At 40.3% G+C, this 23,586-nt stretch overlaps 1 long non-coding RNA gene and 2 other non-coding genes across 6 annotated transcripts; 1 reads left to right on the top strand and 2 right to left on the bottom strand.

Annotated features, from left to right (window-relative positions):
• Positions 1 to 11,001: 11,001 nt before the first annotated feature.
• LOC116527895 lies at positions 11,002 to 22,088 on the top strand. Of its 4 annotated transcripts, none has more exons than XR_004258777.1 (3): positions 11,002 to 13,145; positions 16,493 to 17,827; positions 18,023 to 19,755. It is a non-coding gene; the product is annotated as an uncharacterized LOC116527895 (long non-coding RNA). The 4 variants fall into 4 exon arrangements; XR_004258778.1 differs by lacking the exon at positions 11,002 to 13,145 and adding an exon at positions 20,758 to 22,088 and having other exon boundaries at positions 15,425 to 17,827; positions 18,023 to 19,641; XR_004258776.1 differs by lacking the exon at positions 11,002 to 13,145 and having other exon boundaries at positions 15,425 to 16,651; positions 17,648 to 17,827.
• TRNAC-GCA lies at positions 11,658 to 11,729 on the bottom strand. Its single transcript has one exon. It is a non-coding gene; the product is annotated as a tRNA-Cys (tRNA).
• Positions 20,267 to 20,338, bottom strand: TRNAC-GCA. Its single transcript has one exon. It is a non-coding gene; the product is annotated as a tRNA-Cys (tRNA).
• Positions 22,089 to 23,586: the final 1,498 nt, after the last annotated feature.

The raw sequence follows: 23,586 nt of genomic DNA, 5'->3' as shown, positions 1-23,586 counted from the left end.
GACCAGAGCAAAAAAAAAAAAATGATATTGAGACTAAAAAGAAATATTTTTAAAAATAAATGAAACAAAAAGTTGGTTGTTTGCAAAGATAAAATTGACAAATCTTTAGCTAGACTGCAAAAAGAAGAGTGAAAACCCAAATAAATAAATAAATAAAAACATTACAAGGGATACCATAGAAATACAAAAGATCATTAAAGACTACTATGAACAACTATATTCCAATAAGTTGGAAAGCTTAGAAGAAAAAGATAAATTGCTGGACACATACAACTTACGAAAGTTAAACCATGAAACAGCAAAAAAGCCCTGAGCATACCAACAAGTAATGAGAGCAAAAGAGTAATAAAAACTTTTTCATTGAAGAAAATCCCAGGACATGATTAATTCACTGCTGAATTCTACCAAATATTTAAAGAACTAATACCAATTCTACTCAAACTATTTCAACAAATTTAAGAGGTAGGAATACTTCCAGACTCATTCTAGGAGGCCAACATTACCTGGATACCAAAACCAGACAAGGACACAACAACAACAAAGGAAAACAATAGGCCCATATCACGGATAAACATAGATGCAAGAATACTCAACAAAATACTTGCAGATGGAATTCAACAACACATTAAAAAAATCATTCACCATGATCAAGTGGGATTCATCCCAGGGAAGCAAAGATGGTTCAAGGTATATAAATCAATAAATGTAACACACTGCATTAACAGAACTAAGGACAAAACCATATGATAATTTCAATAGGTGCTGAAAAGCATTCAATAAAAATCAACATCTCTTCATGATGAAATCCCTCAACAAACTGGGTATAGACGAATGTACCTCAACATGATAAAGTCCATGTATAACAAACACACAGCTAATGTCATACTTAATAGTGAAAAGTTGAGAGCCTTTCCACTAAGATCTAGAATGAGACAAGGATGCTCACTTTCTCCACTTCTATTCAACATAGTACTGGAAGTCCGAGCCATAGCAAGTTAGCAAGATACAGAAATAAAGGGCATCCAAATTGGAAAGGAAGAAGCCAAATTATCCTTTCTTGATGATGATATGATCTTATATTTAGAAACACTTAAAGTCTCTACTAAAAACTTAGAACTGATGAACAAATTCATCAAAATTGCAAGATACAAAATCAACATACAAATGCCAGGTATATCTTTATGCACTAACAGTAATTAATTTGAAAAATAAGTCAAGAAAGCAATCCCATTTACAACAGCCTACAAAAAATAACAAAATACTTGGAACTCAATTTAACCAAAGAAGTAAAATATCTCAACAAGAAAAATGATAAAACACTGATGAAAGAAATTGAAGAGGACATCAAAAGAATGAAAGAAATCCCATACTCATGGATTAGAAGAATCAATACTGTTAAAATGTCTGTGCTACCTGAAGCAATATACAGATCAAAGCAATCCCCATCAAAATACCAATGACATTTTCACATAAATAACCAAAAATCCTATAATATGTGTGGAATCACGAAAGATCCCAAATAGCTAAAGCAATTCTGAGGCAAAAAAGAACAAAGCTGTAGGCATCACACAACCCAATTTCAAATTATACTACAAAGGTATAGTAACCAAAACAGCATGAAATTGACGTAAAAATAGACACATAGTGAAAAGAATAGCCAACCCAGAAATAAACCCACTTACAGCTAACTCATTTTAGATAAAGGCACCAAAACATACATTGAGGAAAGGACAGTCTCTTTAATAAATGGTGCTGGGGAAACTGTATATCTGTATGCAGAAGAACGAAACTATATTCCCATCTTTCACCATACACGAAAGCCAAATCAAAATGGATTAAATTCTTAAAGGTAAGGTCAAAAACTATGAAAGGAAACATTGGGGAAACACTACAAAGACATTGGTCTGGGCAAAGATTATTTTTAGTAAGACCTGAAAAGCATGGGCAACAAAAGGAAAACGACAAATGGGATTACATTAAGCTAAAAAGCTTCTGCACAGCAAAGGAAACAATCAACAAAGTGAAGAAACAACATAAAGAATGGGGAAAATATTTGCAAACTACCAATCTGTCTGATCATATATATACATATACATATAAGCAGAATATGTAAGGACCTTAAACAACTCAATAGCAAAAAAACCAAATGACCTAATTAAAAATCAAAAGACCTGAATGGACATTTCTCACAAGAAGACATACAAATGGTACAGATTGCCAAAGGTATATGAAAAACTGCTCAACATCACTAATAATTAGGCAAATGCAAATCAAAAGCACAAAATAATATTGTCTCACTCCAGTTAAAACGGCTATCATAAAAAAGATTTTTAAAAAATGCTGGCAAGGATGTGGAGAAGGGGGAATCCTCATCCACTATTGGTGGGAGTGTAAAGTCATATAGCCATTATGGAAAACGGTGTAGAGGTTTCTCTAAAACCTACAAATTGAACCATCATACGACCCAGCAATCCCACTGCTGTGTATCTATCCAAAAGAAGGGATATCAGTATATTGAAGAGATACCCACATTCTTATGTTTATTGCAACAAAATTCACGATAGCCAAGATATGGAATCAACCTAAGTGACTGTCAACATATGAATGAATAAAGAAAATGTGGTCTATATACACAACATAATATTATTCAGCCATATAAAAAGAATAAAATCCTATTGTTTGCAGCAGGACAGATGGAACTGGAGGTCATTATGTTAAGTGAAATAAGCCAAGCACAGAAGGACAAATATTGCATATTCTTACTCATATGTGGGAGCTGAAATAGTGACTTTCATGGAGGTAGAGAGTAGGGTGGTGGTGACCAGTGGCTGGGGAGGGATATGGGAAGGGCAAGCTGAAGAGAAGTTTGTTAAGGAGTATAAAAACACACTTAGATCAAAAGAATAAGATCTAGTGTGTCATAGTACAATAGGGAAACTATAATTGACAATAATTATCATAGATTTCAAAATAGCTATGAGAAAAGAATTGTAATGTTCCCAAGATAAGTGTTTGAGGCGATGGATGGTGAAATTACCCAGGTTTGATCATTATTCATTATATGCAAATATCAAAATATCACATGTACCTCCCAAATATATGCAACTATTATATATCTATAAAAAGGATTTAGAAAGTAAATAAATGATGAAGATAAGAACAGAAACATTTATAGATAGAATCAACAAAGCCAATGTTCATCAGTGAAAAAGACTAACAAAATTGATAAGCCATTAGCAAGACTGATCAAGAGAGAAAAAACAAGGCACCAAAACCCACATTGAGAAAAGAACAGTCTCTTATATATAGCCAATATCAGTAATAATAAAATGGGAAAGCACTTCAGATCCTGGAGAAAAGAAGATAAAAGAAGGATTTTATGAACAACTTGATGCCAATACATTTGAAAAAAATAGATGTAATTTTCAAATTCCTAACAATATAATTTATCAAAACTGACAAAGAAGAAATAGAAAATTGAATTCACTTATATCTGTTAAAGAAGTTCTCTATGTAAAAGCCTTCCCAGAAAGAAAACTTGAGTCTCAGATGGCTTCACTGGTGAATTCTAAATATGTAAGGAAGAACTGACATCAATCTTAGATACAATCTTTCAGGGAATGAGAAGCATAGAGCATACTTTTGAACATATTACATGAGGAGAATATAACCTTGATATTAAAACCTGATAAAGACAAGAGAAGAAAATTGCAGGTAAATCTATCTTGTGAACTAGACGAAAATATCCTAAACAAAATATTAACAGATGAATCCAACAATATCTAAAAGGATAAAGCATTATGACTGATCAGAATTTATTCCAGGAATTAAAAGTTAACATTTGAAAATCAATTAACATAATTCATTACATTAACAGAATAAAGAAGAATAATCACACAATCATCTTAATAGATGAACAAACAGCTTTTGAAAAATTCAACATCTATTTATGATTAAAAACTATTAGCCTAATGTGGATAGATGTTGTAGTTTCCTATGGCTGCTGCGACAAACAACCAGACTCGGTGGCTTAAAACTATTCACTTATTATTTGACAGGTTCTGTAGGCCAGAAGTCCAAAATGAGTTTCACCAGGCCTAAACCAAGGAGTCAGCAGCCTGGACTCCCACCACTATCCCTAGCGGAAAGCCCATCTTTGCTTCTTCTAGCTTCTGGTGGCTGCAGGTATTTCTTGGCTTGTACTCACGTCCCTTCAGTCTTAGCTTTTGTGATCATATTGCCTTCTTCTCTGCAAATCTCTGTTTGCCTGTCTCCTATACAGATACTTTTGATTTATTGCATTTAGGGCCCATCCAGATAATCTAGAATAATCTCCTCATGTCAAGATCTTTAACTTAATCACATTTGTAAAGACTCCTTATCTGTGTAAGGTGACAGTTAGAGGTTCCAGCGATTAGGACCTGATATATTTTGGGGCCAGTATTCAGCCTACTATTGAAGGCAACATTATTAGTCTGATAAAGGGTGTTATAAAACCTCTGTAGTAAGCGCCACACTCAAGGAGGAAATATTGGAAAGGCTTTCTTTGAGATTGGGAAAAAGGAACTGATACCTGGAGTTACCGTTTATATTCAAAGGGAATAAAAAGCATGAATGACAAGAATAGAAGAAATAAGATTGTCATTATTCACAGATGATATTGTGCATGCAGAAAATCCAAAATAATATACAGATCAACTATTAGAATTAATAAGTGAATTTAGCAGGTCATTGGATACAAGATGAAAACACAAATATCAGTTTTATTTCTGTATGACAGAAATGTGAAATAAAAATTTCAAGCAATTCTATTTACAACATAATATCCACTACAGAGGAATGAAAGTAAAGTTGTACAAGATTTCTACATAGAAAACTATAAATGTCATTGAAAATGATACTTTGTTTAAAAAATGATAGGATATACTAAATTAGTGGAATGATAGACTAAATATAGTAACAATATCAGTTCTCTCATCTTTATTTATAGACCCACAGTGATTTCAACCAAAATTACACTTTTTTTAGTGGATATTGATTTGTTGATTTTAAAATTTTAACAGACATTTAAAAGGCCAGGAACAGCAACACACTCATGAAGGAGAACAAAGTACCACTACAGTGGCAAAACATGGATAAATCTTACAGACATGAGATTGGGTGAAGGAAGGCAGATTGAAAGGGGTAAGTACAATTCCATGTATATAAAATCAAGAGCAAGCAAAACTAGTCCATAGTGATAGAATAGTGTTACCTTTTGGGGAGAGAGGGCAATTGGGAAGGGGAACCAGGGGACCCTCCGAGGTGCTGGAAATTTCCTATATCTTGATTCAGGAGGTAGGTGCATATGTGTGCATGTGTACAAATTAATTGGGCACTACATTGAACTGTAAAATACAACTTACAGTTGTATTTTAATTAAAAGTAAATGAAAAAGAAGGCATTGATAGTTTTCATTTCTGGAATGTCTTAGTTGATTTATTTGGAAAATACATTTGGTGATTTTTTCATAGCCTTTTGCTTCTCAATTCAGTTTCCATTTCTCTTTTATTTAAGAACACTTTTGTCTTGCATTCAGTTTTCAATTGAAAGCTTTCAACATCCCACCATTATATTTCTTTTTACATTTTAGATAGACACCTCGTAGCATAGTAAGCAGGTAGAATATTTGTCCTAGTTTGCCAAGAATTTTTAAAAATCGTGACGGTGTGTTGAAATTGATTGGATGTTTTTCTTCATCTATTTTGATGTTGTAATTTTTCTCCTTTAGTCTCGTCTTAGTTTGGATTTCTTTAGAAGTAGACCCTGAAACTAGAATTTAAGAGCAAGTAGTTTATCTGGGAGATAAGTTCAAGCAACACCAGGAGGGAGTGGTAAGTCAGAGAAAGGAAAGAAGCCAATAAAAGGTGATGCCCACCTACATAACAGACAGAGGGAAGTTCTCTGAAAGGAAATGATACTTAGGGAATGAGCTTTGGCAATGGGAATACAGGTGTCACAGTAAACTGTGTGTTTGAGGAGGTTGTGGTAAGGGAAAGTTTTTAAAGGCAAAATGAGAAGGATTATATTAATTGTTTTGGAGAAACAATTCTTGGTTACAGCAATCAATGACAAGGGTGGCAACAGTCCAAGGTTTGTCAGGCTTTTGCTGTGTGTATGTCCTTGCAGAAGTATTTTTTGTAAGTGTGTAAGGTTGCAATGGCCTCTGGGCAAAGCTGTGGGTTTTACAAGAGTCTTTTGTGACAGTTCTTGTCATCAGGAATTCATAATTAAGAACCCTACCTTCATGGTCTTCCCTGGCTCCATTTGTTGGGTTTTAACACAAGTGACTCCATTTTCATTCTGACAACTTTCACAGTGGGATACTGGGACAAGTTACCGTTATAGGCAATGGGAGCTTAACACTGTTAGGGACTTTGAGAGTTTGTATAGCATGCTGTAGGGTTATCCTCTCCAAAAGAACAAGGCAACTGGTGTGTTTATCCATCTAGTCCCAGCAGTCATCGGTTGAGGGTTGCTTTTGAAGGTTGGGTGCAAATCCTTTGGTCCTTTTAGCCTGTTATATGTTTGTGCAGCCTGAGAATGCCCTCGGACATAAAGTTCCAGGTGCTGACAGTGGAAATTGGGGCCTGCATCCGCAGAACTGATAAATGCGGAAGGAATATCAGTGGGGCACCAACAGCATTTACTATATCCTATAGTGTGTGAATTACAGTAATAGATTTTTCAAATGTTAAGCCAGCCTTGCATTCTGAAATAAACTTACTTTGATTATTTTGTGCTATTCTTTTTTATGTAATGCTGAATTTGATTTATTAATACTTTTGCTTATGTTTTTAAAGTGGGTTCTATGTTAATATGTGAGATTGTCCTGTTTTCTTATATTGTCTTTGTTATTTCTATTTTTATTTTATTGAGACAGTCTTATTCTGTCAGCAGACTGAAGTGCAGTGGTGCAATCACAGATCACTGCAGCCTTTGCTTCCTGGGTGCAAGCAGTTCCCCTGCCTCAGCCTCCTGAGTAACTGGGACTACAGGTGTGCACCACCATGCCTGGCTAATTTTTTGTATTTTAGTAGAGATGGGGTTTCACCATGGCTAGGATGGTTTCAATATCCTGACCTCGTGATCTGCCCACCTCAGCCTCCCAAAGTGCTGGGATTACAGGCGTGAGCCACCATGACCAGCTGTCTTTGTTATTTTTTATAACAAGTTTTAACTAGCCTCATAAAATGAGTTGGGAAAGGTACCGCTGTTTTTAGTTTTCTGTTCTCCAGAAGTGTCCATGTAAGACTTACATTATTTCTTTCTGAAGTGTTTGGTAGAACAAGTGTTGAAACTATCTGTGCCTGGAAGTTTTTTTGTTAATTTTTTAATGGCAAAATATTTCATTATGAATTCAAGGTCTTTAATAGTTCTATGATTAGTCATAATTTCTGTTTCTTCCTGTGTCAATTTTGATAAAATTAAGCCAGATGTTGAGGACAAATGCCACTAGTATAAGGATAAAATAAGATTTATTTGGGAAAGTTGCACACAGTGCATCTCTCTTTATTTCAAGGAGACATGTTATTGAGCTGGACACAGACACACTGCAGCAAGTACTCCAGAAGAGGCATTCTGTCTCTGTGCCACATCTATATTTACAGGGATGTTTGGAGGGAGCACTTAACAGGAGAAGCTTCTTGGTAAAAGAATCAGCCTTGCTGGTAGACAGGAGAATGCAGAACATTGCCACTCGTGGCTTATGAGGTTGGCATAATGGCACCTGTATCAGCTAAAAAAATTATATATTTTTTCTTCAAACCAGCTTAGTTCTACTAATCTAACTAAAGTGGATTAATAAGGAGGGAGAGAGCCAAGACCATCAAGTAAACAAAGAATTTCTCTCATCATGTAAGTTTTATTTTTCTAGAAATTTTTCCACATAATGCAAATACCATATTTTATTGGCATAAAGTTGCTCATAACATCATCTTATAATCTTTTTAATTTGGGGGAAACTATAATAATGTACCCTTTTCTCTCATGATATTGGGTATTAGTGTTACTTTGTCAATCTTGTTTGCGTTATTACTTTTATTGTTCGTTTCAAAGAACAATTTTAGTTTTATTGACCCTTTCTCTTGTTTGTTTTCTACTTAATTAATTTGTGCTTTCATTAATTAATTTGTTACTTTCTCCTTTATTTTTTTCCTTGGGTTTATTTTACTATTATTTTTATGCCTTTGGGAGAGATGCCTAGTTTTTAATTTTAACCTTTTTTTTTAAAAATAATACTATCTTTGCAAAAGATAGTATTATTTAGGTAGGCCATAAATTGCCCACTAAGTACTCTAGAGCTGCAACTGATAAAGTTCAATATCTACTATTATTATTTAGTTCAAAATATTTTCTGATTCCTATTACAATTTATTCTTTGACCCATGGGTTATTTAGAAGTAGAATTTTTAGTTTCTATTTATTTATTTATTTATTTATTTATTTTTTGGGATGGAGTTTCGCTCTTGTTACCCAGGCTGGAGTGCAATGGCGCAATCTCGGCTCACCGCAACCTCCACCTCCTGGGTTCAGGCAATTCTCCTGCCTCAGCCTCCTGAGTAGCTGGGATTACAGGCACGCGCCACCATGTCCAGCTAATTTTTTGTATTTTTAGTAGAGACGGGGTTTCACCGTGTTGACCAGGATGGTCTCGATCTCTTGACCTCGTGATCCACCTGCCTCGGCCTCCCAAAGTGCTGGGATTACAGGCTTGAGCCACTGCGCCCGGCTTTAGTTTCTAAACATGAAGATTTCCTAGTATTTGTTGGATTTGCTAGTTATTTGATGTTATTAATTTCTAGCTTAATTTTAGTCAGCAAACATGCTCTTGATGATTTCAATACTTTGGAATTTGTTAAGACTGGCTTTGTAATTCAGTGTACAATTCATATTTGTGTGTGTTCCACATGTGCTTGGAAAAAATGCATGTCCTGCAGTTAAGTGCAAGATTCTTTACGTGTTAATCAGGTCAGGTTTGTTAATCATGTTGTCCAAATCTTCTGGATCCTATTGATACTGTGTGTGCTTGTTTACAAATTCACAAGAGTTTTTAAGATCTCTCACGTGAAAGTTCCAGTGGAGATTTGTCCATTTCTCTTTTTCAGTTTTGTTAATTTCTGCTTATTATGTTTTGAGGCTACGTTATTAGGTATACCAAATTTAGAATTACTATATGTTTTTGGTGAATTTGAACTATCAATACAAAATGACTCTCTTTATCCCTGGTAATGCTTCAGGTGTCAAAAAATATTTTGTCTGGTATTAATATAGCTACATCATATATAATTGTCATAGATACAGATACCTTTTTCTGTTCTTTTATTTTTAACATTTCTATATCCTCTCTCATGAGCAAGATATAGGTTTTTTTTTTTAATCCAGTGAAATATTTTGCTTTTTAAATGGGGGATTTAATGATTTATATTCCATGTTTATGCTGGTAACACTTTTGATTAAATTTCCTATCTTCTTTGTCTGGCAAGTTCTAGTTTCTGTTTATCTCCTTTACTGTCTTCTTTTGGAGACCATATACAGAAATCCTCACAGTTTAGAGGTGAGAGTCCACTGCAGCCAAGCCTGGGATGAAGTGGTAAAAATCTGCAAGTGTCCCCTGAGCAAATGGATTCCTCCACTGAAAGGATCACCCAAAACATGGTAATGTGTGACTGACAGGAGGTAGAACTGGGCTACACACAAGGAAACCAGTAACCTGGTCTACTCCTGAGAGTGAGTTAGGCACCTTGGGCCAGGATCTGCATAGATTTAAAACATGAAGAGCTGGAGAGTAAAATCACTGGCGCTTTCCCAGTGGCCACTTAGGCAGGGACAGGTGTGCCTGGGGACATCAGTCTTCTCAGTGCCCATTGAGAGGTGGAGTCCAGAGAGGAGCAGCGCCGGATCCCAGCTCCACCAGAACGACACCCTCCTCTTTGCACTGTCCAGGTCCCTCTGCTCAGACTGCAGGTTCAGCAGCAGCCTGCTGTCTCCCCACGCTCTGTCCTTGCGATGCGTTACCTCTGCTTTACGGAGAGAATCGAAGCAGCCAGACCTCAGCTCCTCGGCTTCCCACCCTGCCACAGAGACATCTCTCTTCAGCTGTTATTAGCCCCTTCTCTTCTGCCTCAGGGAAAACATTCTCCTCTTTTCTTCCAAAGCAAACCACCCCATCTGTACTCTTGTCCCTATAACTGAACTGATTGAATTCTTTCTCAGTCTTGTTCCTTCCCCAACCCAAAGCATGCCCAGTCTCTACCCTAAGTTAGGTTGTATTGGCCACTTTCCACTGAAGCTACCGCCATATTTCTTTCTGGAACAAAGGAATGTTTATTTCCCAACTCTTTCTCATATTTTCCTCATCCCTTACATCTGATGAGTCACCAAGTCCTATATATTTTATCTTGAAAGTTTCTCTGGATTTCCTTTTCTCCTCTGGATTCCTTTTCTTACTCTGTGTCACTGGGCAAGGTATTTAACTCTATAAACTTCAGTTTCTTCTTCTTAACCAGGGCTAAGTTTCCTAGGACAAATACGATAACATGATAAACTGCCTAGTATGCTATTAGCACATAGTAGGGGTTCAGAAAATAACACCAGTTCCTGTCCTTGTCTTTTGGCAAACTCCAAACCATTCTCTGTAATGTCTCCTAAATGACCTCCTGAAACAAATGGCCTGACTGGTTGCTTCATTTTAGGGCACAGGCCTGACTCCTTGTGGCCCACAGACAAACTCAGAATTCTAGTGGGCACAATGGCTCACACCTATAATCCCAGCACTTTGGAGACCGAGGTGGGCAAATCACCTGAGGTCAGGAGTTCAAAACCAACATGGCCAACATGATGAAACACTGTCTCTACTAAAAATACAAAAAATTGCAGGGTATGGTGGTACACAGCTATGATCCCAGCTGCTCAGGAGGCTGAGGCAGGAGAACCATTTGAACCCGGGAGGCAGAGGTTGCAGTGAGCAGAGATCACACTGCTGAGCTCCAGCCTGGGTGACAGTAAGTCTCCATCTCAGAAAAAGAACACTGCAGAGCCTCTGTCTCCCTTGTTGGAGTAACTGAGCCAGGCTTTTGGCCTACAAGGTTGAAGCAAGGTTGTGAGCCCTGGCGTGGGAGAAAGCAATTATCCAGGGGAAAATATCTACCCTGCATGGAAGTGCCGGGTGCTGTGATGTTTCTCCCTTGGTCCGGCCACCACTCCAGTACACCAAACAGCTGCTGTGGGAAGGAAGCAGTAGGGTGATAACTTGGGGTACCATTCGCTGTCTGTTTCTAGGTATCTGCTGTAGTACAACTACCTAGTCTGCCCTGGAAAACCCCAGAAGCATTCTGCATCACAATCTCCACCTTCTATTTGAGAATCCAATCGAGTTGGAGAAATTACATATATAGGGGGAGAGGGAGCTAGATACCAAGAATATGAGGGATACCTATGGAGCTGGTGCAGGAAGAGAGGGGAAGAAGTTATCCAGCCAGGTTGCAGCTGGGCTGGCCTGACCTGTAGCTTCCAGTTCCAGGGAAAATCATAGGTGGAATGGATGAAAAGAAACTGGAATATGACCAACAGCTTCTGTGAAGAACATAAATAGCTTGTGTGAATAGAAAAAGTGCAGTAGGGGGCACCCAGATTTGAACTGGGGACCTCTTGATCTGCAGTCAAATGCTCTACCCCTGAGCTATACCCCCTCCTTGTTGCAGGTGTCTAATAAGCACCTTTCATGTTGGTAGTCACACCCAGCAGTCCTGCAGCACATTGGAAGTTCCTACTTGTTTCTAGAGAGTAAGACCAGCAACTGATTCTAACACAGACTCATCCCAGAGAAGTCCATCCCCAATTCCCAAACCCTAGCTTCCGCTCACATGCCTGTATGTCTTCCCCCTTTCCCTCAGTCTGTGGTGACAGCAGCAGCTGGGAGGAGCGTTTCCATTTACTGCTGGAACAGCATTTAGGTCTACATGTCTGATTTCTTCTTGTTTATACTGCAAAATAGCAGTTTGGTGACAAAAATTGAGACACATGCAATACCGACATCTGAAGTTCTCTTAGTCTGGGATGTTTGCATTAAATCCGATTTATGAAACCGTTGGGGAAGTTCCCAGGCCCTGACTGGTATCAGAGAGTAGTCCTGGGAAGCATCATGGAGACAACATAGCATGAGGACCACACAGCTCCTTCAGGTGTTGGCCAGAAAACTCTGCTCCTAGTGTGGAAAGCTCTACCCTGAACCGCACCTCCATCCCCAGTGCACGACTGTTTTTAACCTTACATATATATATATTTTTTAATCTAAGTATCTTGTGCAACTATTTTTGACAGTCAAACACTGCTTTTAAAGCTTATAATAAAAGAAACCTCAATCCTTTGTATTTCCCTCTTGCCACCCAGAGGCAGCCACTCTCCACCCTTTTGGCTGTTTCTTCTAGTCTGTTTGCCTCTATGATTTTAAGTAATATAAATGTGTCATAATATACTATGTATCATTTATCAGATTTAGACATCATTATCTGACTTATTTTTGTAGATGAGGATTATAACTCATGTGGCTTCTTCTCTTCTGTTTTCTAATTTGTTTACTGTGTATCTCAACTTTTTAGATAACATGCTATATATTTACCCTTTGTTCAATTTTATCTTCCATGTTTTAATTATTATGGGGTCAACAGTTTTTATGGCCAATCTACATAACCCTAAGCTGAACTAAGAGTTCTGATAGAACTTTTTGTTTTTCCTCAAGTTAATGATACCCTCACATTTTCAACTGCCCAGTTTTCTTGGAACATCTATGATTTTCCACAACCTTTCATTGCTCCATGAAATGCCTGTCAAAACAACTTACCACATTGTAAAAGCTGTTAGATAATTAACGTCTCCACTTCTTGTTTTCCAGTAACTCTGCAGCTTCCTGCTGTGTTTGTTCTGGTTGCCCTGGAGAGCCTGCTGCACAGCCCGTGCCCTAGGACTGCCTCCACCCTCACCGGGACATTCTCTCCATCTCTGTCTCCCACGTGCGAGTCTCTTCTTCCCGGTTCCAAGTCTCGAATGTTTCTTAATTTACTTCCTCATTTTGGCAGAGGATATCCTCCAGTTGTTTTCTGGGAATGGTGAGTAGAGGTGAATTTTTTTAAGACTTTGCATTCCTCAAAATGTCCATAATTCTACTTACACACTTGATTAGCAGTCTGGGTAGACATAGATTTCTAGTTTCAACTTATAATCCTTCATATTGTGAAGGATTTTTCCTGTTGTCTTCTAGTGTCTAGTATTGCTATTGAAAAGTCAGGTGCCATTGTGATCGTCTATCTTTTGTCATCACCTGTTTCTTTCCGTTTTTAAGCCTTGATGATCTTCCCTTTTGTCCTGATATTCTGTAATCACACTATGATGTATTTGATGAGGATAATTTTTTATTCATTGTGCTGGGCATTTGGAGAATCTTTTCTAATGGATAGCCAAGTCCTTTCATTATGCGTAATCTTCTTGTATAATCTCCTGTCCATCATGTTCTCTTTTTGGGACTTTTATTAGTGTGTGTGTGTTTATTTGTTTGTTTGTTTGTTTGTTTTTTCCCCATTTACTTATTTTATTGCATTTTAGGTTTTGGGGTACATGTGAAAAACATGCAAAATTGTTGCATAGGTACACACGTGGCAGTGTGATTTGCTGCCTTCTTCCCCATCACCTACATCTGGCATTTCTCCCCTTGCTATCTCTCCCCAGCTCCCCACCCCCCGCCGTCCCTCCCCTATTTGCCCCCAACTGACCCCAGCGTGTAGTGCTCCCCTCCCTGTGTCCATGTGTTCTCATTGTTCAACACCCGCCTATAAGTGAGACCTTCCTGACACCTTACACTAAAATTAGCTCCAGATGGATTAAAGACTTAAACATAAGACCTACCACCATAAAAACCCTAGAATAAAATCTAGGCAAAACCATTCAAGACATAGGTGTAGGCAAGGACTTCATGACCAAAACACCAAAAGCATTGACAACAAAAGCCAAAATAGACAAATGGGACCTAATCAAACTCCACAGCTTCTGCACAGCAAAAGAAACAGTCATTAGAGTGAATTGGCAACCAACAGAATGGGAAAAAATTTTTGCAGTTTACCCATCTGACAAAGGGCTGTTTGTTTGTTTTGAGACAGGGTGTTGCTCACCATAACGTTGAACTCCTGACTTCAAGTGATGCTCCCATCTTAGCCTCCTGAATGGCTAGGCTTACAGACATACCCCACCATGACAAACTAATTTTTTTTCTTTGTAGAAACAGGGGTCTGAACTGTCCAGGCTGGTCTTGAACTCCTGGCCTCAAGTGATCCTCCTACCTGGGCTTCCCAAAGTGCTGGGATTATACGCATGAGCCACTGCACCAAGCCTACTAGTTGTTTTTCACACATCTTGGTTTTAACCTCTAACTTTATTATTTTTATCTCTCTTACTATATTTTCCTTTGTCTTTTTGTTTTATTTTACTTTCTGGGAAACTGCCTCAACTTTATTTTTCAAACTTTCTATTTAATTTTTTATATCCTGTATCCTTTCTATAATTTCTAAGCATTATCTGTTCCATAATTGACCCTTTTTATGTGTCTTGTTTAACAGATGGAATACTTTCTCATATCTCTCTCAGGATATTGATTCGTTTCTTTGACGTTTTCCTCTCTTCCCAGCTAATATACAAGTGAACCAGTGACCTGCAGTTCTGCCTGCACAGGGATAATGACCAGTCAGATTCTCTCTTTTCAAGATGCCATAGACATAACAGATGCCAAGAAAGGGAAAAGAAGCTGACAGCAGAGGGGGAAGCTGAAAAGACATACAAAGAATGGCCATAAAAGATATGAGTATGTTGAGTGATGAGTGATCAGAAACTACGAGTGATGTGGTACAGGTGTTTGTAGAAGAACAGGAAAGCCATTGATCAGGTTGGCTATCAGTGAGGTCCTGTTAGAGAAGGGGCGGTCTAGGCCTGAGTCCTAAAGCTTTGTTAGTGATGTCAGAAGTCACGGTCCCAGCTTCAAAGGCCTCAGTTGTCTGATTATTTCTGGATCCCCATGAAAAGCCCATGACGGCTGCGCGCGGTGGCTCAAGCCTGTAATCCCAGCACTGTGGGAGGCCGAGGCGGGTGGATCATGAGGTCAAGAGATCGAGACCATCCTGGTCAACATGGTGAAACCCCGTCTCTACTAAAAATACAAAAAATTAGCTGGGCATGGTGGCGTGTGCCTGTAATCCCAGCGACTCAGGAGGCTGGGGCAGGAGAATTGCCTGAACCCGGGAGGCGGAGGTTGCGGTGAGCCGAGATCGCGCCATTGCACTTCAGCCTGGGTAACAAGAGCGAAACTCCGTCTCAAAAAAAAAAAAAAAAGAAAGAAAAGCACATGACTCCTGTTTTATTCTCACTGCACACCTCTGCCTGTGATGATCCTGAGAAACTCCATGCCTTGTAACCCAGTGGCAATATCATCAGGGTGGGAGCTGGCTGGCTGCTCAGATGCCCCCCAAGCAGAGTCTCATCATAAGCACCATGTTTAGGTCTCACCTTTCTGCAATGTTTGAATTCACTCAAAGACACAGTTTCAAAAAATGAACATTATTTCATAACTCTAGATCTTCCCAATTACAGGACTATTCACACTTCCTAATCAGGGCTCCCTTCCCACATTAGGACAGGCAGGGGGTCTCCAGCAAGGCCGGCGTTAGGGTGGAGGTGGCTATGCAGCCCCTGGAGTATTTGCTGCCCTAGGCCAGAGCACCCTGCCTCTGCCTGCCCAGCAGCAGAGACCCTCTCCAGGGATTATTCAGGTCCTGCTGGGAGGAACAAACACCAAGTCACTGGACCTTTCCCCTTCAGACATGTTTGAAGGACTTCCTAAGTCCCCGTCAGCAACACATGTACAAACTGTCTCTTGGAGAAGTTACCTTCTACAGAGAGGCACGCCCATCAGATTCGCAGAAGGTGAGCTGATTTTCAGATTACAGTAGCTCCCTAAGTACCAGAAGAGCCCAGGTGAGATCTGACGAAATGGTTCTAGCTTCTCTATCCACCTGCCCTCCAAGGAGCTGAAGACTTCAGGCTGAGGAGCGCCGGCTGAAATGGCCGGAAGACGGTACGGAACGGGAAGCAAGGCTTGGCCTCTTAGCAGGGGAGCAGACCTGGTAGTAAGCCGAAGCCACTCTAGGTGTGAAGAAAGAGCCGCAGGCAAGAAGAGCATGGGACTCAGCTCCCAGAGTCAGAGATACTGCTTGGCCAGCCCAGGTGCCAGTACTAGGGTATAGTAGCTGAGTGCAGACCAAAAGGTCTTGTTTCCAGTCCAAGCACCCTTTGTCTGGGCTTGCATTTAATCAGCAAAGACGGTTCTGCACTTCTCAGCTCTTTGACCCAGGAAGGCTGGTCCTGAATCTGTAAAGTCTGTAAATAAAACTGCAGTTAACTTTGAACATCACAGGTTTGAACTGTGGGCCCACTTAACACAGAGATGGTCTTCTGCCTTTGCTGCCCCAAGACAGCAAGTCCAGCCCCGCCTCTTCCTCTTCTTCTTCAGCCTACTCAGTGAAGATGACAAAGAATAGGACCTCTATGATGATCCACTTCCACTTATTCTATAGTAAATACATTTTCCATTCCTTATGATTTTCCTAATAACGTCTTCTTTTCCCTAGCTTTCTTTATTGTAGGAATGCAGTGTATAACACATAGAACATACAAAATATGTGTCCATTGACTGTTTATGTTATCAGGAAGGCTTCCAGTCATCAGTAGGCTATTAGTAGTTACGTTTTGGGGGAGTCAAAGTTTTATCTGGATTTTTGACTGCAAGTTGGCGTGGGGGAGGGGTGTCAACACCCCTAACTCCCTCATTGCACGAGGGTCATCTGTATGCACTGTGGAGCCTTAATGCAGCCTGCTTCAGCTTTGGCAAGTGCCTCATCCCAAGCTCCCGTTTCTCCCTCTTGGCCCTACCCACATGGGCCCTTATCCCTCACCATCATTCAAATCTCATCTCCCATTGTAAAGTCCAGATGAATGCAGCTTCCAGAAATTACCTCAAAAAGAAGGTTTTATATGTCTTGGGTCCTCAAAAAAATAAGAGTTAATTAAATTGCCCAGTGCTCCTCTAAAGGAGAAAGGTAGTCATCTTGGGGACGATGCACTGTTTTCCCACCAGGCCAAGTCATAGACCCTGGCATAGAGCAGACACAGCCTCTGCCTGGCCCGAGGTCTGCTCCAGAAAGTCAGGTAGACTCAGGGCTGTCCAGCCCCACAGGCCCATCCCCCTCCTGAGCTACTTATGGGGGCTGGAGGTGTTAGTCTAACGGGGTTCCCCTTCCTAGAGGGGACCTAGAGAGCAGGTGGCCCAGGGGTGAAGTGGGGAGGAGAGGAGGGTGCAGAGCCAGAGTGCTGGTGTGGAGCCAGCCAATGAGAGACCTGGATGCAGAGGACATAGGGGAAACAGAAGCCTGGAGAGCCAAAAAGGACAGAGGGTAGCTCTGAGCTGCATTGCATGGATCCATATTCTGCGTGGTGACTATAAAGCCCTTCCATCCTTGGCCTCCTGTTCCCCTGCTAGTCCCTGCCCCACCCTTGCTGCTCCACTCCCCAGGCTCCCCATCCCCACGCACTCCAGGGCCCACTCTTGATGCTGGACAGTGCTGAGGCTCCTCCCTCCTGCATGGCTCCTGCCTGTAGCTATGCAAGAGCAAGGCCAGGCTTCCTACGTGAGGCTCCAACTTCCTTCCTCACTCTTCAAAACTTGCAAAGAAATTGATTTGCCCCTTAGAAGGTAGCAGTGTTTGTTTCTTAGGCTAATATTTTATGGGAGTAAGCAGATTGCAGCTACAATTATGTTATTATGGACTATTATATTCTTGTTTGGGGAGAAAACGTTAAGCAGAATTGGGTTCAGATCTTTTTGTTTTTTCTTTTTTAAAAAATTAATTGTTAGAATTTTTTGTTTCTTTTCAATCTTTGCTTTCAGCTGTTGTTACTTTTGAGTCTATGGAGAGACTAAATGCAGTGAACCCAGCAGAGCATGCTGGGCAACAGAGGTCCTGAGTCCCAAATCAGAATTTCAAGTGGTACAAAATGAGGCAGTAAACCTGCACGTGGAGGTCTGATACCGCTTGCAGAAGTGAATTGAACAGATGTCTCTCTTTTGGTAAGGATGTGGTTTTATTGACTTGAAATAAGAATGTTCTCGAGCAACAACCAGTCACCCATGGGATGCTGCCACAAGGAATAATTGAGCACTGACTCAGACACAGGGGAAACCACTGCCTCTGCCAGTCTTTCTCCCAGATTCCAACAGTCAGCGTTAAGCATTTCACCTTGTTCACCTCCCTGAGAAGACGTTGCAGCTCACTTGCCCCAGTGGGCACTGGGAGGCTCTGCTCGGGTGGGAAACATGCCCCCCAACATGCACATCTGGTGATTCCCTTATGAAGCAGATACTGGGGTCCACACATGAACACAAGGGGCAGGGAAGTAGCCCCAGGGCATAGTGTGGAGCCTCCTATGGGAAAACAGGGATTAGGGAGGGGCAAGGAAGAGGAGTTGGCCAACAGGTGGCAGGTGGCCATCTAGATGGTCATGATGGTTGAGGGGTCTGGCATCTCACTTTTCAAATGTGGGGATCTGGTAAATTTCAGTTTCTTGATACTATCTGGGAAGACTGCTGGTAGGTTTCCTGAGAAAGGAGCTCAGATAACACAAATGTAAATTTTGCCTTGGATTTCAAGAAGGGGAGGGTCAATTTCTAGGTTTATTCAAGAAAAACCATAAACCTCAGTTCTATGGGGCAGTTAGGCCTGTTTCAAGGCTCTGAGGTTAAGGATTAATGAGGGGACAGAGTCGCCTGGAGAAGTTCACTGGGGCCTACAAGAAACTACAGAGGCTTTCTGGCAAAGCTCTCTGCTGTCTATTCTCTCTTCTTTCCTTGCAGGAAGAATGCAACACCGTTCCAGACCCCAGAGGTGAAAAGGATTTTGTTCAATAAGTAGAGAACTGAAGGGGTGTGGGAGGCACATGGATTTGAACGAGAGCCCTCTTGGTTTGCAGGCAGATGCTCAACCTTGAGTTGCACCCTTCACTTGCCAGAACTGTTTCTGATAAGTGCCTGTGCAGCCACATCAACACCTCAGTTTCTTCTTGGTCAGTCCACAGGAACAGCCCCACTGCAGACAACCCATTCATGCTCTCCTCTTTCCTCTAAACCCCAGCCCCCTTCAACCTGGCAATCCACAGGCCTACAGCTTCTCCTCTCAATGGGAAAGACATCAGCTTGGAAAGCCATTAACATTATCCTAGAAAGGCTTTTTAAATGACCCAACAGGACAAGTCCTCAGATGGCCTTGGCCAACCCAGTGCTTCCTTCTTTTCTTGGTTGTAGTTCTCAGAATAACTGGAGAATGTGCTGGGAGTGCTGTGTCCTGAGATAAGGAGGAACTATCCTAAACCCGGACTCTGTTCCCATCACACCTAGAACAGGACGCCCTACAGCACTTTAGCCCAATGATCCAAATTGCCATTGCGGTAGAAAACCAAGAGCAGAGGCTGTTCAGGGTCCCTCAGCTGCAGTGTGAAGTGGGACACACATAGGTGAGACTCCCATCTGCCCTGGGCAGCTTCCTGAGCCTTGGGGGACCAGCTCACCCTAAATCCCAGGCTTCTGTTGTCCTTTGCCTGTCTGAGGAATAAAGTTGCTTTGCTTAACTTGCTGTGTGAGTGTTCTGTGTCTCCGGACTTGAGCAAGTGGTACAAACTGCACATTAATAATTGGTACGTGCTTCGTAAGTGGTTGCTAAATTTTGCAGCCCAGGAGATCATCTGGTGTTTCTGTGATGCGGGGTGATGGAATGAACGAAAAATAAAACTTCTCAGACCTAACAAATCAGAATCTCCAGATGGCATTCGGGTGCTCAGACATGTTTGGCAACTTTGATTTTAGTCTGTACTTGCATGTTATATGCCTGAAAGAAGAAATGAAGACTGTCATTAAAGGCCCGCCTGAGTTCACATCACCTTAATAACAAGATCATAGCTAGAACCACATTCCTGGTTTTGGAACTTTGCATTGGCCCAGCCCATAGATGACTAGATTCCTTTCCATGTCTTCTTTTTCCACTTCCTTCCTACCAACCTCCCCTTAATCTGCCATAGGACCTGGGGCAACCTGAAGGTACTAATTAATATGTGTCTCCAGTACTTAAAAGAGACTCCTTCCAGGGGGCACCTGGATTTGAACCAGGGACCTCTTGATCTGCAGTCAAATGCTCTACCCCTGAGCTATACCCCCTCAGCTTCTAGGAGTGTCTAATAAATACCTTTTCACCTGTGTTGCAACACACATCTATGCTTTGAAATTTACATTGACTCAGGCAGTTTTAGAGATTTGGAAATTTTGCCTCACAGCAAATTAGCCCTTTTGGCCCTCTTCTTCCTTATAGATCCCTCCCTACTTGGGCCCCCAAAAGCCCCCTCAGCTCACAACTTGCCATCTCAGGGCTACTTTGAAGGCACTTGCTTGAAGAATCATCACCAAGAGGTTGGCCACTCCTTTCTTCCTTCATCTCCTCCTTAAAGTCCACTGACTTGAATATGTACCCACATCCTCTCTTTCTACCCTCACCCTTACCCTGGTGGATGGATTTGGGGGCTTTTCTGTCCATCTCCTCTCTTTTTATTCTCATCTCAACTATTCTTGGTTTTTTGCAGGGTCTGGACTGAACCCAAGAAAGCCCATACCAATAATTTGAATCAATTGACCCCCACCGTGTAGCCCAGGAATTTCCCCAGCTGTCCCAAAGAATCTCAGGCCAGAAGCACAACTGGAGCAGCAAGAACAAGAAATGTCTCCTCTGCTCGGCAGACCCCTGCCCTGAGGCCCAGCACCACATGTCCTGCAAAGTGAACCTGGCCCCTGGCCAACATCCTACATTAAGGCTACTGCTGACATCAAAAGGCTATACAGATCTCAAAAATGTAGAGAAAGAACACCCACCCAAAGGATCCCATGAGATGGTGGCAGTGCCTGTGATAACTGTATCATGGAGACCAAAGTCAGAATGCACAGAAGCTCACAAAGGAAAATGCAATCTCTTTGTGTTTTTCTACAGTGCCAAACAACATTGAGCATAAAAGTTGGGCTGCAATAAATATTTATTGGAGGGAAGTAAACACAGCAAAATTGGCAAAGATAACTAACAACAGGGTTAATATAAATTACTTGAGGTAGCACCAGTCAAATGAACTCTTGCTGTTTTGGTGTTCAGTTCTCCAAACCTAAGCATGCATATTCTTCTGAACTCAGATTCTATCTATCTTTCTCGCTGGAGGAGATGAGCTAATTCACAGCCATGTGGAGCTCTGTCACTGGCTACTCTCTCTTGTTGGTCTTCTGGCTTCCACAGCAATGGTCCACTCTTATTGAAAAGGGAAAAAGCAAGGAAAGAATTAAAGAAATCCTTTTTGTTAAAACAGTAAGACTAGTTAAAATCCCAAAGTCTACAACCAGCAACCATCATACTTAATGGTGCAGCGTTAGAAGCATTCTCTTAAAAACGAAACGAGACAAAGATGTGTGGTAGTTTATTTCTATTTAAAACCACCGAAAGCTAGAGCTAGTGCATTTAAGACAAAAAATAATAATAATAAGGTTTTGAAGTGGAATAGAAGAAACAGAACACCCATTATTTCAGTGATACTGTGATTGTGCAGTTGTTGGATGTTGTGTTACGTAAGTACAATTTAGATAAGTTGGTTAATAGTGTGGTTTATTCTTACTTTTTTGCTTGTTTGTGCTACTCATTACTAAGGAAAGAGTACCAAAATCTCCAGTTAAAATTGTGTTTGTCAGTTTTCTTTATGCTTCCCTTGGTTTTTGCTTTATTTATTTTGGAACTCTAATTAGGTACATATACATTTAAGATTCTTACATCTTCTTAATGAATTAACTGTTTTATCATTATGAAATATCCATCTTTATTGCTGGACATATTTCTTATTATAAAGTCTACTTTGTTAATATAGCCTCTCTAGCTTTCTTATAATTGGTGTTTGCATAGTCTTTATTTTTGTATTTGTTTACTTTTATCTGTATTTTTTGGTTTAAAATGCATCTCAGCTTGGGCAACATAGTGAGACCCTGTCTCTAAAAAATAAAAATAAAAAATTATCAAGGTGTGGTGGCATGCACCTGTAGTCCCAGCTACTGAGGAGGCTGAGGCAGGAGGATTGCTTGAGACTGGGAGGTTGAGGCAGCAGTGAGCTGTGATCATGCCACTGCACTCCAACTTGAGTGACAGAGGCATTTATTTGAGTGATTGAGAAATTTATTTGTCTCAAATAAATAAAATGCATTTCTAGAAAGTGGCCTATTTAACAAAGACATGGAATCAATGTAGTTACTCATAAATGGTGGATTGGATGAAGGAAATGTGATACATACACAACATGAAATACTACACAGCTATAAAAAAGAATAAAATCTAGGCCTTTGCAGCAACATGGGTGCAGATGGAGGCATTATCCTAATCAACTTAATACAGGAACTTTTTTTACTGCATGTATTTAGAATCTCTGTTAATGAGGGGCATCAACTTTTAGGATTGTTATGTTCTCTTGATCAATTGACCCCTTATCAATATGGATTTACTGTCTTCATCTGTGGTAATAATTTGTCTAAAAACCAATTTTTCTAATGCTAACATAGATAATCCAGCTTTCCTTTGATTACTGTTAGCATGCTATATATTTTAGTATATTTTATGTTTTTATATTAAAAGTATATTTCTTTGGGGCAGCATGTAGATATTTGATTTTTTTTTTTTTTATCAAATCTGACAGTCTCTGTCTTTTATATGAGTCTTTAGACCATTTACATTTAATGAGATTTATGACATGGTTAAATTTAAATATATTGTCTTTGTGCTTTCTATGTGTTTCATGTGTTTTTAATTCCCCTTTTCCTCATCTTCTACCTTCTATATTTCCTTAGTATTTTTTAATGATTTTATTTTACCTCCTTTGTCATCTTATTAGCTACAACTCCTTGTTGTGTTATTTTAGCATTGTTTTATGGTTTATACTATACACCTTTAACTTAGACTATCTTCTAGTGATATGATACCATTGCATGTTTAGGAACTTCACAATGATATACTTCAACTTCTCCCCTCCCAAACTTAGTGCTATTGTTATTGTATATTATACTTTGATATGTGCTGTAAATATCACACTACATTGTTATTTTTGCTTGAACAGTTGGTTATAGGCCGGGCACGGTGACTCACGCCTGTAATCCCAGCACTTTGAAGGCCAAGGTGGGTGGATCACCTGAGGTCAGGAGTTCAAGACCAGTCTGACCAACATGGAGAAACCCTATCTCTACTAAAAATACAAAAAAAATTAACTGGGCATGGTTATGGGCACCTGTAATCTTAGCTACTTAGGAGGCTGAGGCAGGAGAATCACTTGAACCCAGGAGGCAGAGGTTGTGGTGAGCTGAGATGGCGCCATGGCACTCCAGCCTGGACAACAAGAGCA

This window comes from Sapajus apella, unplaced genomic scaffold (assembly GCF_009761245.1).
Source record: "Sapajus apella isolate SASKATOON/1434 unplaced genomic scaffold, GSC_monkey_1.0 scaffold56, whole genome shotgun sequence".
NCBI lineage: Eukaryota > Metazoa > Chordata > Mammalia > Primates > Cebidae > Sapajus > Sapajus apella.
The sequence above is the reverse complement of the archived record's forward strand: the minus strand, read 5'-3'. Positions and strand labels throughout refer to the sequence as shown.